The sequence below is a fragment of the Arachis hypogaea genome, chromosome 12, assembly GCF_003086295.3.
Source record: "Arachis hypogaea cultivar Tifrunner chromosome 12, arahy.Tifrunner.gnm2.J5K5, whole genome shotgun sequence".
Lineage (NCBI taxonomy): Eukaryota > Viridiplantae > Streptophyta > Magnoliopsida > Fabales > Fabaceae > Arachis > Arachis hypogaea.
The window spans coordinates 11,000,558-11,012,202 of NC_092047.1; the positions used below are offsets into that span (position 1 = coordinate 11,000,558).

At 39.0% G+C, this 11,645-nt stretch overlaps 1 long non-coding RNA gene across 1 annotated transcript; it reads right to left on the minus strand.

The window, feature by feature from the left end:
• Positions 1–5,832: 5,832 nt before the first annotated feature.
• On the minus strand, positions 5,833–8,204 carry LOC140176969 (uncharacterized). Its single transcript, XR_011868295.1, has 4 exons — positions 8,037–8,204; positions 7,892–7,946; positions 7,675–7,803; positions 5,833–6,193 (listed from the first exon to the last, which is right to left on the minus strand). It is a non-coding gene; the product is annotated as an uncharacterized lncRNA (long non-coding RNA).
• Between the last annotated feature and the right edge of the window lie 3,441 nt (positions 8,205–11,645).

The window sequence follows — 11,645 nt, forward strand, 5'->3', positions numbered from 1 at the left end:
CCTCATTATCACAACAACCTCCACAATAGTTATACCTCAAATCAATAATTCACCAAATCATTAGTTAATCAACAATAACATTCAACCATAATTCTCTCCAAATTAACATAACAACATTCACCATCCAAAATTAAAAACTAATTATCCAATAAACTTCAACCAAATATATTCATCGATAAATTACTAAACATTAAACATACACCTGCATTCCAACTTATCCAATGGTCATCTAGCCTAAGTTTTCACAGAACATTATATATTAAATGCAAGAAACCTAAACCATACCTTAGCCGATTTCCACGTAACGACCAAAGCTATTTATTCAAAACCAAAACAGCCCCTCAAAACTCAACTAATCCGCTTCCTCCAAGTTCCAGTATTCACAATTTCAAGCTCCAATTATTTATTTTCAACCTAATACACATTCATAATACATATATACCCAATTTAATACTCAAAGCTCAAATTTAATGAAATTAAAATAGAATTATCGTATCCTCACCTTACCCAAGCTTCACATAAGCAAGAGTGAACGTTTCTCTCAAGCTAATTGGATCCTAAAACATCAGAAATCAAAGAAATTCAATATTCCCACTTAAAATTCGAAAATTGGGGGAAGATGAAGCTGAGAGTGAAATAGCAAGTTACCTATGAAATTGTTCCGCAGAAATGTAGAGCTCGACGCGGTGAACGCGTGCCGCAAACGGTGCGGCGATCGGAGCTCGAACGGAGGAATTACGGGATTTGGAACTTTGCCGTAAAGGTTCGGCGTTCCTTTCCTCTCCCTGGAGCTCAGCTGCGTCCTTGAGGAAATGAGGGAAAAAGAGCCCGTGGCTCTTTTTAATGGGCTGGTCCGTTGGACCGATAGCCCGGTTCGGGTCCGGTTCAACCGGTTCGGTCCTTTCGGTCCATTTTTGGACCGTTTTCTTCAAAATTAGTGTCAAAATTCTCGTTTCGATGAGCTCTACCCTATTTTGATATAATATTCGCATTTCTAATCCTCCTTATTAAAAAATAATTTATTAACTAATTATCTACTAATTTAACCGGGGTTTACATTCTACCCACCTAATAAAGAATTTTGCCCTCAAAATTCAAATATAGTTACCTGAAAAGAGATGTGGATAGTCCTTTCGCATATCTGATTCGAGTTCCCAGGTATGTTCCTCGATACCAGCTCGTCTCCAAGCTACTTTTACCAATGATACTTCCCTTCCTCGTAATCGTTTAACACTGGTGTCATCAATCCTCACCGGAATTACTGGGAGTGTTAGATCTTCTCTCACTTGAATTGGTTCTGGTTCTAGAACATGACTTGCATCAGGAGTATACTTCCGAAGCTGTGATACATGAAATACATCGTGCAAATTCGAAAGGTATGGCGGTAAGGCAATTCTATAAGCCACTGGTCCAATTCTTTTCAGAATCTCAAACGGTCCAATATAACGGGGATTCAGTTTCTTGGTCTTAATAGCTCTTCCCACTCCAGTGGTTGGTGTAACTTTCAAAAAGACATGTTCTCCTTCTTCGAACTCCAAAGGCTTTCGCCTCTGGTCAGCATAGCTCTTTTGGCAGCTTTGGGCTATAAGCATTCGACTACGAATCTTCTTTATCTGCTCAGTCGTTTCGGCTATCATCTCAGGCCCTAATAAACTCCTTTCTCCAGTTTCATACCAACACAATGGAGATTGACATTTCCTGCCATACAGAGCCTCATATGGAGCCATTCCGATGCTCGCATGATAGCTATTATTATAAGCAAACTCTACTAATGGCATATACCGGTCCCAGCTCGCCGGTTGGTCCAAAACACAAGCTCTTAGCATATCTTCCAAGGTCTGAATAGTTCTTTCTGACTGACCATCTGTCTGAGGGTGATACGCAGTACTCAAGCTTAACTGAGTCCCAAATGTACGCTGAAAAGCTCCCCAGAACCTTGATGTGAAACGAGGATCTCTGTCAGATATGATAGTAGAAGGCACACCATGCAACCTGACAATCTCTTTGATATACATTCGAGCCAATTCCTCCATTGTGCAACTTATTCGGATAGGAAGAAAGTGAGCTGATTTTGTCAGTCGATCCACAACCACCCAAATAGCGTCACAACCAGATCGGGTTCTAGGCAAACCTATCACAAAATCCATTGCGATACTCTCCCATTTCCATTGTGGAATCTCCAAAGGCTGAAGGGTCCCTGATGGTCTCTGATGCTCAATCTTAACCTTCTGACACGTTAAACATTTAGATACATGCAATGCCACATCATTCTTCATACCTGGCCACCAGAACATCGCTTTCAGATCCTGATACATTTTAGTGCTCCCTGGGTGAATTGAAAACCCGCTCTTGTGAGCTTCCTTCAAGATACTTTGTCGTAGGTCTCCAACATCAGGCACAATAATCCGGTTCTTGAACCTCCATAAACCATCCTGACCTTTTGACATTCTCCACTGTTTTCCCTGTTCAACTGCTGGTAATACCTTACGTAACGCTTCACTACTTGATGGCCTTCAAATTCTATTTAAAATCACTTGAATTAACTGACAACAACAAAATTCCAAATTCTTCTTCTAATCCAAATTCAAACTTGAAATGCTTTAGTAACTCTCCTCCCTACATCATCGCTGCATACAGATTCCGACTCAAGGTCGCCACAACGTTCGCTTCCTGATGATAATTCAATTCATCATAATCTTTCAGAAGCTCCTCCACCTCCATCTAGCAATTCAAACTCTTTTGCTCAAAAGATACTCAAACTCTATGGTCGAGAAAACATCTTCGCTAGGTAGTGCTCAAATCTTTAAAGCAAACACAAAACAGCAAGTTCTAAATCAGTGTCGGGTAGTTCATCTCATGCGGCCTTAACTGCCGTGAGGCGTATGCCTACAACATTCTGTGCTGCATCAAAACACACCCCAACCCTTTCAGAGATGCATCACAATACACTTCAAACGATCACTTGTTCAGGTATCAATACAGGTGCAGTAGTCACCGTGCTTCAATGCCGGAACTCTCTTCACATTCCGAAGTCCAGATAAAAGGTGTATCCTTCCTAGTCAACTTAGTTAAAGGTAAGGCGAGCTGTGAAAATCCCTAAATGAATCTGCGATAATACCCTGCCAAACCTAAAGAAACTCCTGTCTCTGTCACTGAAGTTGGTCGCTCCCAATTCATCACTGCTTCCACCTTAGCAGGATCCACAGCTATTCCCCTGCTTACTCACCACTGGCCGAGAAACTTCACTTCACTCTTCCAGAACTCACATTTAGATAGCTTAGCATATAACTTCCTGTCTCTCAGAATTTGCACACCAGTTCGCAAATGATCAGCATGTCCTCTTCAGTCTTAGAATAAACAAGAATGTCATCAATGAAGACAATAACAAACTTGTCCAGATACGGTCGAAAAATCCTGTTCATATAATCCATAAATACTGCCGGGGCATTAGTACCCGAAGACATCACTGTATACTCATAATGACCATAACGGGTTCTGAAAGCAGTTTTCGGAATATCCTCGTCTCTAACCCTTATCTGATGATATCCGGATCGCAAATCAATCTTAGAAAATACACCGGCACCTGTAACTGATCATTAGATCATCGATTCTAGCAACGATATTTATTCTTCACAGTGATCTTATTCAATTGCCGATAATCGACACACAGCCGCATACTCCCATCCTTCTTCTTTACCAGTAACACTGGCGCTCCCCACGAGAAACACTTGGTCGATAAATGCTTACCAACAGATCTTCCAGCTGAGCTTTCAGTTCAGCCATTTCTAAAGGCGACATCCTATAAGAGTAATTGAAATTGGACCGGATCCAGGTACCAACTCAATTGCAAATTCAACCTCTCGGTTAGGTGGGAATTCATTAATATCATCGGAAACACATCTGGAAATTCACATACAACCGGGAATTTGCTCTAAACTCTGATCATCACCTGATACTCCCGCAGTTAATAACATAATACCCTGACATTCGGTTCCAGACAGTTTACTATCATAGAGTTCAAATAGTAACTATTCACCACAACCGGTGCTTCTGACCCTTCTGGCATAAACTGTACTGACTTCTCAGAACAATCAAGCAAAACATGATTCTTGGATAACCAATCCAATCCCAAAATGAGATCAAGACCAGTCATAGGCAAACAAATCAAATCATGCACAAATTCATGCTGTTGCACTCGAAAAGGAACTTGTGGACATTCTATCCTAGTCACCATAGCTTCATGAGTAGCATTATATACTTTCAAATCATAACCTAGAACCACCATTCTCAATCCTAATTCATGGGCCTTTTCAAATGCAATAAATGAATGACTTGCTCCTGAATCAAATAAAGCATTTAAGATTTTACCAGCCATTTCACAATTACCTCTAATCAGTGTCTCAGATCCCTCAGCACCAATGGTAGATTGTATACTCTCCCCGGCTGCTGCACCCTACCATTCATATTCTTCTCAGGGCATTACTGGCTATATCCGGGCTGTCCACAGAATAGCACACTCAAGTCCTAGTCTGCACGGAACTCCAGTGATACTTCCCATTCTCATTCAGATCTTCTGTGGCTGCTTCCCCTTTTTCTTGTAGCATTGTTTCCCTTCTGTAATTACCTTGACCCTGAGTCTGCTGTGAAACAACCTCCACGTTGAAATTCCTACCTCTCGAGCAAAGTTCCTCCCTGAAGGCCTCTGAAAAGGCATCCTCAAACTCCCTTTCTCTGCTGCCGCCTTCCTCACACAATCCTCAGCCACCCTACTCTTATTCACCAATCAGAAAATACCCTGATCTCCATTGGGGCAACGAAGCTCAGAATATCGCTCCGAAGACCTCCCTCATATTTAATACACTTCCATTCAGCAAAATCTTCAGGCGCACCTTGACAGATACGAGAAAAGCGACATAACTCCTCAAATTTGCTGGTATACTCAGCAACAGTCATTTGTCCCTGCTTTAACTGCATAATTCAAGTTCCTTGGCATTTCTAGCTGAATTAGGAAAGTATTTCTTATAGAACTCTGTCCGGAAAACCTCCCAGGAATCGCAGCACCATCAGGCTGCAGGATACGTCGTGTTCCCTGCCACCAATACTGAGCTTCACCTTGCAACTGATAAGTCCCAAATTCAACCCATTGCTCTTCAGGAACCTGTTGTGCCTGTACGCCCTTTCCATAGCCTGAATCCAATTATCTGCATCAGTTGGATTTGAGGTTCCCCTAAAAGTCGGAGGGCGAACTTTCAGAAATGTAGCAAGTGTCATAGGACCGTCTCCATCATTATTTTCCCATGATTACCCTGATTATCTGATTACCCAGTGCCTCAGCTGTTGCCTGCATAGCTGCAGCCATATTTCCCAAGGCAGCCATAAAGTCTACTGGATCAGTCCCTGGGTACAGGATAACGGTGCCTGTCCTACCTCTACCTCCCCGCGACCGCGTCGCGATCGACATCTGGTCCCTATACACACCAAACAAGTGATATTAAGTTGATCAGTCTCAATATCGCAGGTCTAATGCGTTAAGTTCCAAATGCATGCTCACAAACGTTTATGCCATATATATCAATCAGATATCCTAATAGCACATAAACACATATACAGAGAATGCACAGAAGCACAATCAGTCCGTCTTTCAGGCTCTATAGGAACGAACGGCTCTGATACCATTAATGTAACACCCTACCACACAAAGCTTTACGCTTAAGTCGTAAAACAAAGGTGATGTGGTATTACGACCTCTAAAATAAAATAAGTACATATAATAGCAGAAGAGTTATAATATGCTAGGAGCCTTGAAGGATAGGGAAAATAAAAATCGCGAGATAAAAGCGCAACGCTCAAGGAACGAGTTAACTTGCATGCTAAGAAAACTGTAACTGTCAAACATAAGATAACAGAAGTAGGAATAGAGTGCCAAAGATACAAAATATCAAGCTCCTAACTCAGCCTGCGAAGTCAAGACTGGCCGGAGAATATTTACACATATATATACATACATATCCAAAACCCAAAAGTACATATACACAATCCTGCCTCTCCATAAACCTCTAAGAGGATCAAAAAGAATAAGTCATGCGGAGAGAAAACTAAGTACATATATATACATCATAGCATAACAAAATATCCCAGTAACCACTCCGCTTCAAGAGTCCAGACGCCTAACGAGATGCCTCTCGACCTGCATCTGAAAATTAACAACATAGTATGGAATGAGAACCGGAGGTTCTCAGTATGGTAAAGGTGCCACACACATAATATATAAGGTCCTGGGAATGCCAGAGGCAATCCTAGAACGCCGACACTCAGATTGTAGAGCTTAAAGTATTAAACAGAAGCCATAAAAGGTGGTTTCCTAGAAATATTTAATCCTAACTTAACTTAACCTTAAATCTAAGTCCTATACTGCCATTCCTCCATACCTCCAATTCCATCATGCATTTTCACAGACAAATAAACAGATAAAGGCAAACACAAGAAAGTTACAACTACTGCAGGTAACAAATACACATTTAGCATGGCAAATACAGATAGGCACACCCAATTAGAGCACAAGCAAGTAATTCAAGTAATATGCATATGATGCATGCCTGTCCTATGGCTGATGAGGCTCATCTGTCGGTTATCCAGCCAACCCGACAAGTCTGAATTGTCCTTAGACTGTCCCCCGACGTGCATCCCCAAGAGTCTATGCATAGATTTTTCTCAAATAATCAATATTGCTCAATGGGGTAACATTCCCGGGAATTTATGTAGTGCCCGGTCACACTTACGTCGTAGGGTCAACAGAGTATCGAGTTTTCAACCTGGTACACGTGGTGGCAAGCCACGGCACTTAATCCAGGGAATCTCGTATCTCAGATTATTCAAATTCATAAGCCATATAAATAATTCAATTATAATTCATCAACATCCACATCATTCCCAATTGCATCTCATTCATCATCATACATTAAACATATTCAATCCTTATCCTTCATTATATCACCTTCCATTCCATCCATCAATAGTTTCAATTCAAAACATAATTCATTCTTTTCTAAGAATCAAACTTCAAACTTAAAACATACTCACTATCTTAATAACCCAAAATCAAACCATATAACCTTTAAATCTAAATCTCTTTTAAATAATCATCTAAATAAAATCTCTAATTTTTTATAAAATTTTGGCAGCATCTCCTCTAAAACTCGGACTTTGCCACCCTTTTCGGGTCCAAACCTGCTTTCTTTTCAATTCAACATACCCTTCCTCATCATCATAACAATCACCACAATAAATCTACTTCAAATCAACAATTAAACTCATACAATATTCAAATCCAACAACCAAAATTCAACTAAGGATCATAGTTCACAAATCCTAGGCTTTTAACACAAAATACCTCATTATCACAACAACCTCCACAATAGTTATACCTCAAATCAATAATTCACCAAATCATTAGTTAATCAACAATAACATTCAACCATAATTCTCTCCAAATTAACATAACAACATTCACCATCCAAAATTAAAAACTAATTATCCAATAAACTTCAACCAAATATATTCATCGATAAATTACTAAACATTAAACATACACCTGCATTCCAACTTATCCAATGGTCATCTAGCCTAAGTTTTCACAGAACATTATATATTAAATGCAAGAAACCTAAACCATACCTTAGCCGATTTCCACGTAACGACCAAAGCTATTTATTCAAAACCAAAACAGCCCCTCAAAACTCAACTAATCCGCTTCCTCCAAGTTCCAGTATTCACAATTTCAAGCTCCAATTATTTATTTTCAACCTAATACACATTCATAATACATATATACCCAATTTAATACTCAAAGCTCAAATTTAATGAAATTAAAATAGAATTATCGTATCCTCACCTTACCCAAGCTTCACATAAGCAAGAGTGAACGTTTCTCTCAAGCTAATTGGATCCTAAAACATCAGAAATCAAAGAAATTCAATATTCCCACTTAAAATTCAAAAATTGGGGAAGATGAAGCTGAGAGTGAAATAGCAAGTTACCTGTGAAATTGTTCCGGCAGAAATGTAGAGCTCGACGCGGTGAACGCGTGGCCGCAAACGGTGCGGCGATCGGAGCTCAAACGGAGGAATTACGGGATTTGGAACTTTGCCGTAAAGGTTCGGCGTTCCTTTCCTCTCCCTGGAGCTCAGCTGCGTCCTTGAGGAAATGAGGGAAAAAGAGCCCGTGGCTCTTTTTAATGGGCTGGTCCGGTTGGACCGATAGCCCGGTTCGGGTCCGGTTCAACCGGTTCGGTCCTTTCGGTCCATTTTTGGACCGTTTTCTTCAAAATTAGTGTCAAAATTCTCGTTTCGATGAGCTCTACCCTATTTTGATATAATATTCGCATTTCTAATCCTCCTTATTAAAAAATAATTTATTAACTAATTATCTACTAATTTAACCGGGGTTTACAGACTTAGTTCATAATATTTTAAGAATTATAGTTATGTATTAAATTGTTATGTAAACACATGATTCTGATTGGACGATCGTATAAAATATTAATTTTTTTGCATGAATAACATTATGTTTACAGAATATGGCAATTTTGGACCAGGTTCTAATACCTCTAAATGAGTAAATTGGATTACAAAATTAGATTTAGAGACGGTTAATATGATGACAAGTATGAATTTCATAGACTCTGAAGGATGGCTTCATCACAACCAACGGTTTTAAAAAGAACAACAACATTATCAATAGTTTCAACACCATTTTAGATAGAATATAACTCTTTATTATTTTATTATTTGATTTGATTATTAGGAAATTAAAATTGGAAATATTTTTTGTTGAGAATTGAGATTACTCATTTTTAGAAAATTATTAACTTTAAGAATTAATTATATAAATATTTTTTCAGATGTACTCAGTGTTAATATTATTCTGACTTTATTTAAATTTTTAGTTACTTTATTTCTTAAACGATTGTGTTTGTGTATCTAATTATATTTTTTATCTTTATATTTTAAATGAATTTAAAAAAATGTGTTATTAATTTATTAATATAAAATATCTAATATATTTTATATAAATAAAAAATACATTAAAACATTTATAAAATTAGTTTATTTTAAATATAAATAAAATATTAGGATATGATTATAAAATCAAACCTATCTCGGATGCAGTGACCCCGTTATGTGTAACAAGAGAGCATCTCAGATACACTGCATCCGAGATATGCTCATATTCTGACATGGGACACTGCATCCGAGATACGTGTAAGGAAGCAAAACAGGGGCACTGCATCCGAGATATAGTCAAGATTATAATTAGAATTTCAGCACCCAAGATATGTTGTACAATAAGTCTATTTATAGAGACCATCCTAATACCTCTCCTCACACAATTCACAAACCATTCTTTTCTTTGTCTTCTTTCTATTTTGCTCTAATGGAGAACAATCAATATTTTTTGTGGTGGTTTATCCGAATGGGATAGTCAGACACGGTGATGAAGGAGTGATATTTGAGTCTGACAATACTGTGATGCTGCGCACTTACCGGGTTGATACCCTGGATGCGCTAAAGACGATCACACTGCGTAATATGGGAGGAGTAGGAACAAAGGAGGTTGGGAGGATTGCATATAGATTCTGTATGCGCTTTTGAACGGTGGATTTACGAACCGGTTATTCTGGATAGATGGGGATCAGCATGTGAGGGTCATGTTCGACGTACATGCGCGACTGATGCCCCAACATGTGATGGAGTTGTATGCTATGGTCCGAGATGTAGTTGCTAGGGATGGGCTGTCTCCTCCGGGTCCTGAAGTCGTGCCGCTCGAGGCGACACCAATCCACTATGCTCAGCCTCATGATAGTGCCGATGATTCCGACAGTGAGGGCGATTCCACCTATGTTGCCGGGTCCGAGTCGTCGAGTGATGCAGTGTTAGAGGATGAGTTTGTGCTGGAGACTCCCAGTGGCAGCATTGGTAGGTTTCTGCTACCTCCGCCTTTGGCCATTCCTCGATTGTCGGATGTTCTTAGGCATTATCAGACGTTGAACTTGGATGCAATGCACTTGGACGATCTTTTGAACGCTGAGGACGAGGAGGATTACAACACGGAGTGCCTCCCAGGAGTGCCTCTTAGGCACAATCCACGAATGCCTTGTTGTCCCTTATTACAACGGGGATAGTTGATAGAGAGTGGAGTCAGTTTGATAAGGTTTTTTGGGCATTTCCTCCATGTATTGAAGCGTTTAAGCATTGCAAGCCGTTTGTATCGGTAGACGGAACACATCTGTACGGCAAGTACGGGGGCGTGCTTTTGATTGCTGTGGCTTAAGACGGTAACAACAATATTCTTCCTATAACTTTTTCATTAGTGGAGTCTGAGACAACGGAGTCATGGTCGTTTTTCCTCTCAAATTTGAGACAACATGTTACTCCACATCTAGGAATCCTAATCATATCGAATAGATCACAGGCCATTCGCGCCGCTCTCAATGCACCTCACAGTGGATGGCATCCCCTGTCAGCATATCATGCTTATTGCATCTGGCACATGACATCAAACTTCAATTCCAGGTTCAAGTCGACCGAGGGTAAGAGGTACCTGAATGAGGAGGAAGGAAGGCATTGGGTAGGCCGGTATCCACTCGGATCCGGAATGAGATAGATGCCATTGAGCGTGCGGAGAAGAGATGGGGCTCTGCTGCGGAGAGGGCCACACCAGACGTGGGTGTCCCAATGTGCCCCACTCGGATCCATGATGACGCATGCAGTTTAGGGTTTAGGTCTTTTTGTTCCAATGTTGTCACTTTGATGTACTGATTGTTATTAAATATTTTTAATGTGTAATGAACCATAATTTCTATATCACTAGTTACCTTCGATTGTTATGGGACCATTTTTCATCTATAACATTACAGTATTTTCATAAAAAAAGCATACAATATATTTATAAGATCAGATGTTGACTATATCTCGGATGCAGTGTCCCTTTTTTGCTTCCTTACACGTATCTCGGACGTAGTGCCCCATGTCAAAATATGAGCATATCTTGGATGCAGTGTATCCAAGATGCTCGCTTGTTCATATCTCGGGTGCACCCGAGATATGACCAGCGAGTCCTGTTACACATAATGGAGTCATTGCATCCGAGATACATTTGATTTTTGGTTTCACCCACTGCATCAGAGATATGACTCTAAATGTATTTCAGTAAATACTTATACATTTATTTAAATCGGTAAATATTATATTTTTTAATTTAAATAAAAAAATCATTTTCTTTGACATCTTGTTTTTCTTCTCCTAAGGTATACAAGTTTTTAATGATATTTATAATAGTAAGAATAAAAATTTTTAAAATATTTATTGGCTTGTGTATATATATATATATATATAAAAGTTATTTTTAATAAGAATAATTTAAATAACATAAAATAATAATACCTGTTAATATTTTTATAAAGCCACTCTATCAGACAATGTCTCAAGTGATACAAACTTAAAATAGTATTAAAAAATGATCAAAATTGATTCTTTGATTTAAATATCATATTGGAATAAGTATAATTACAAGGATCTTAAAATATAATTATATGTAAAATATTGCAAAATTTTAAAAAATAGTAAAAGTAATAAGAATTTTTTTTT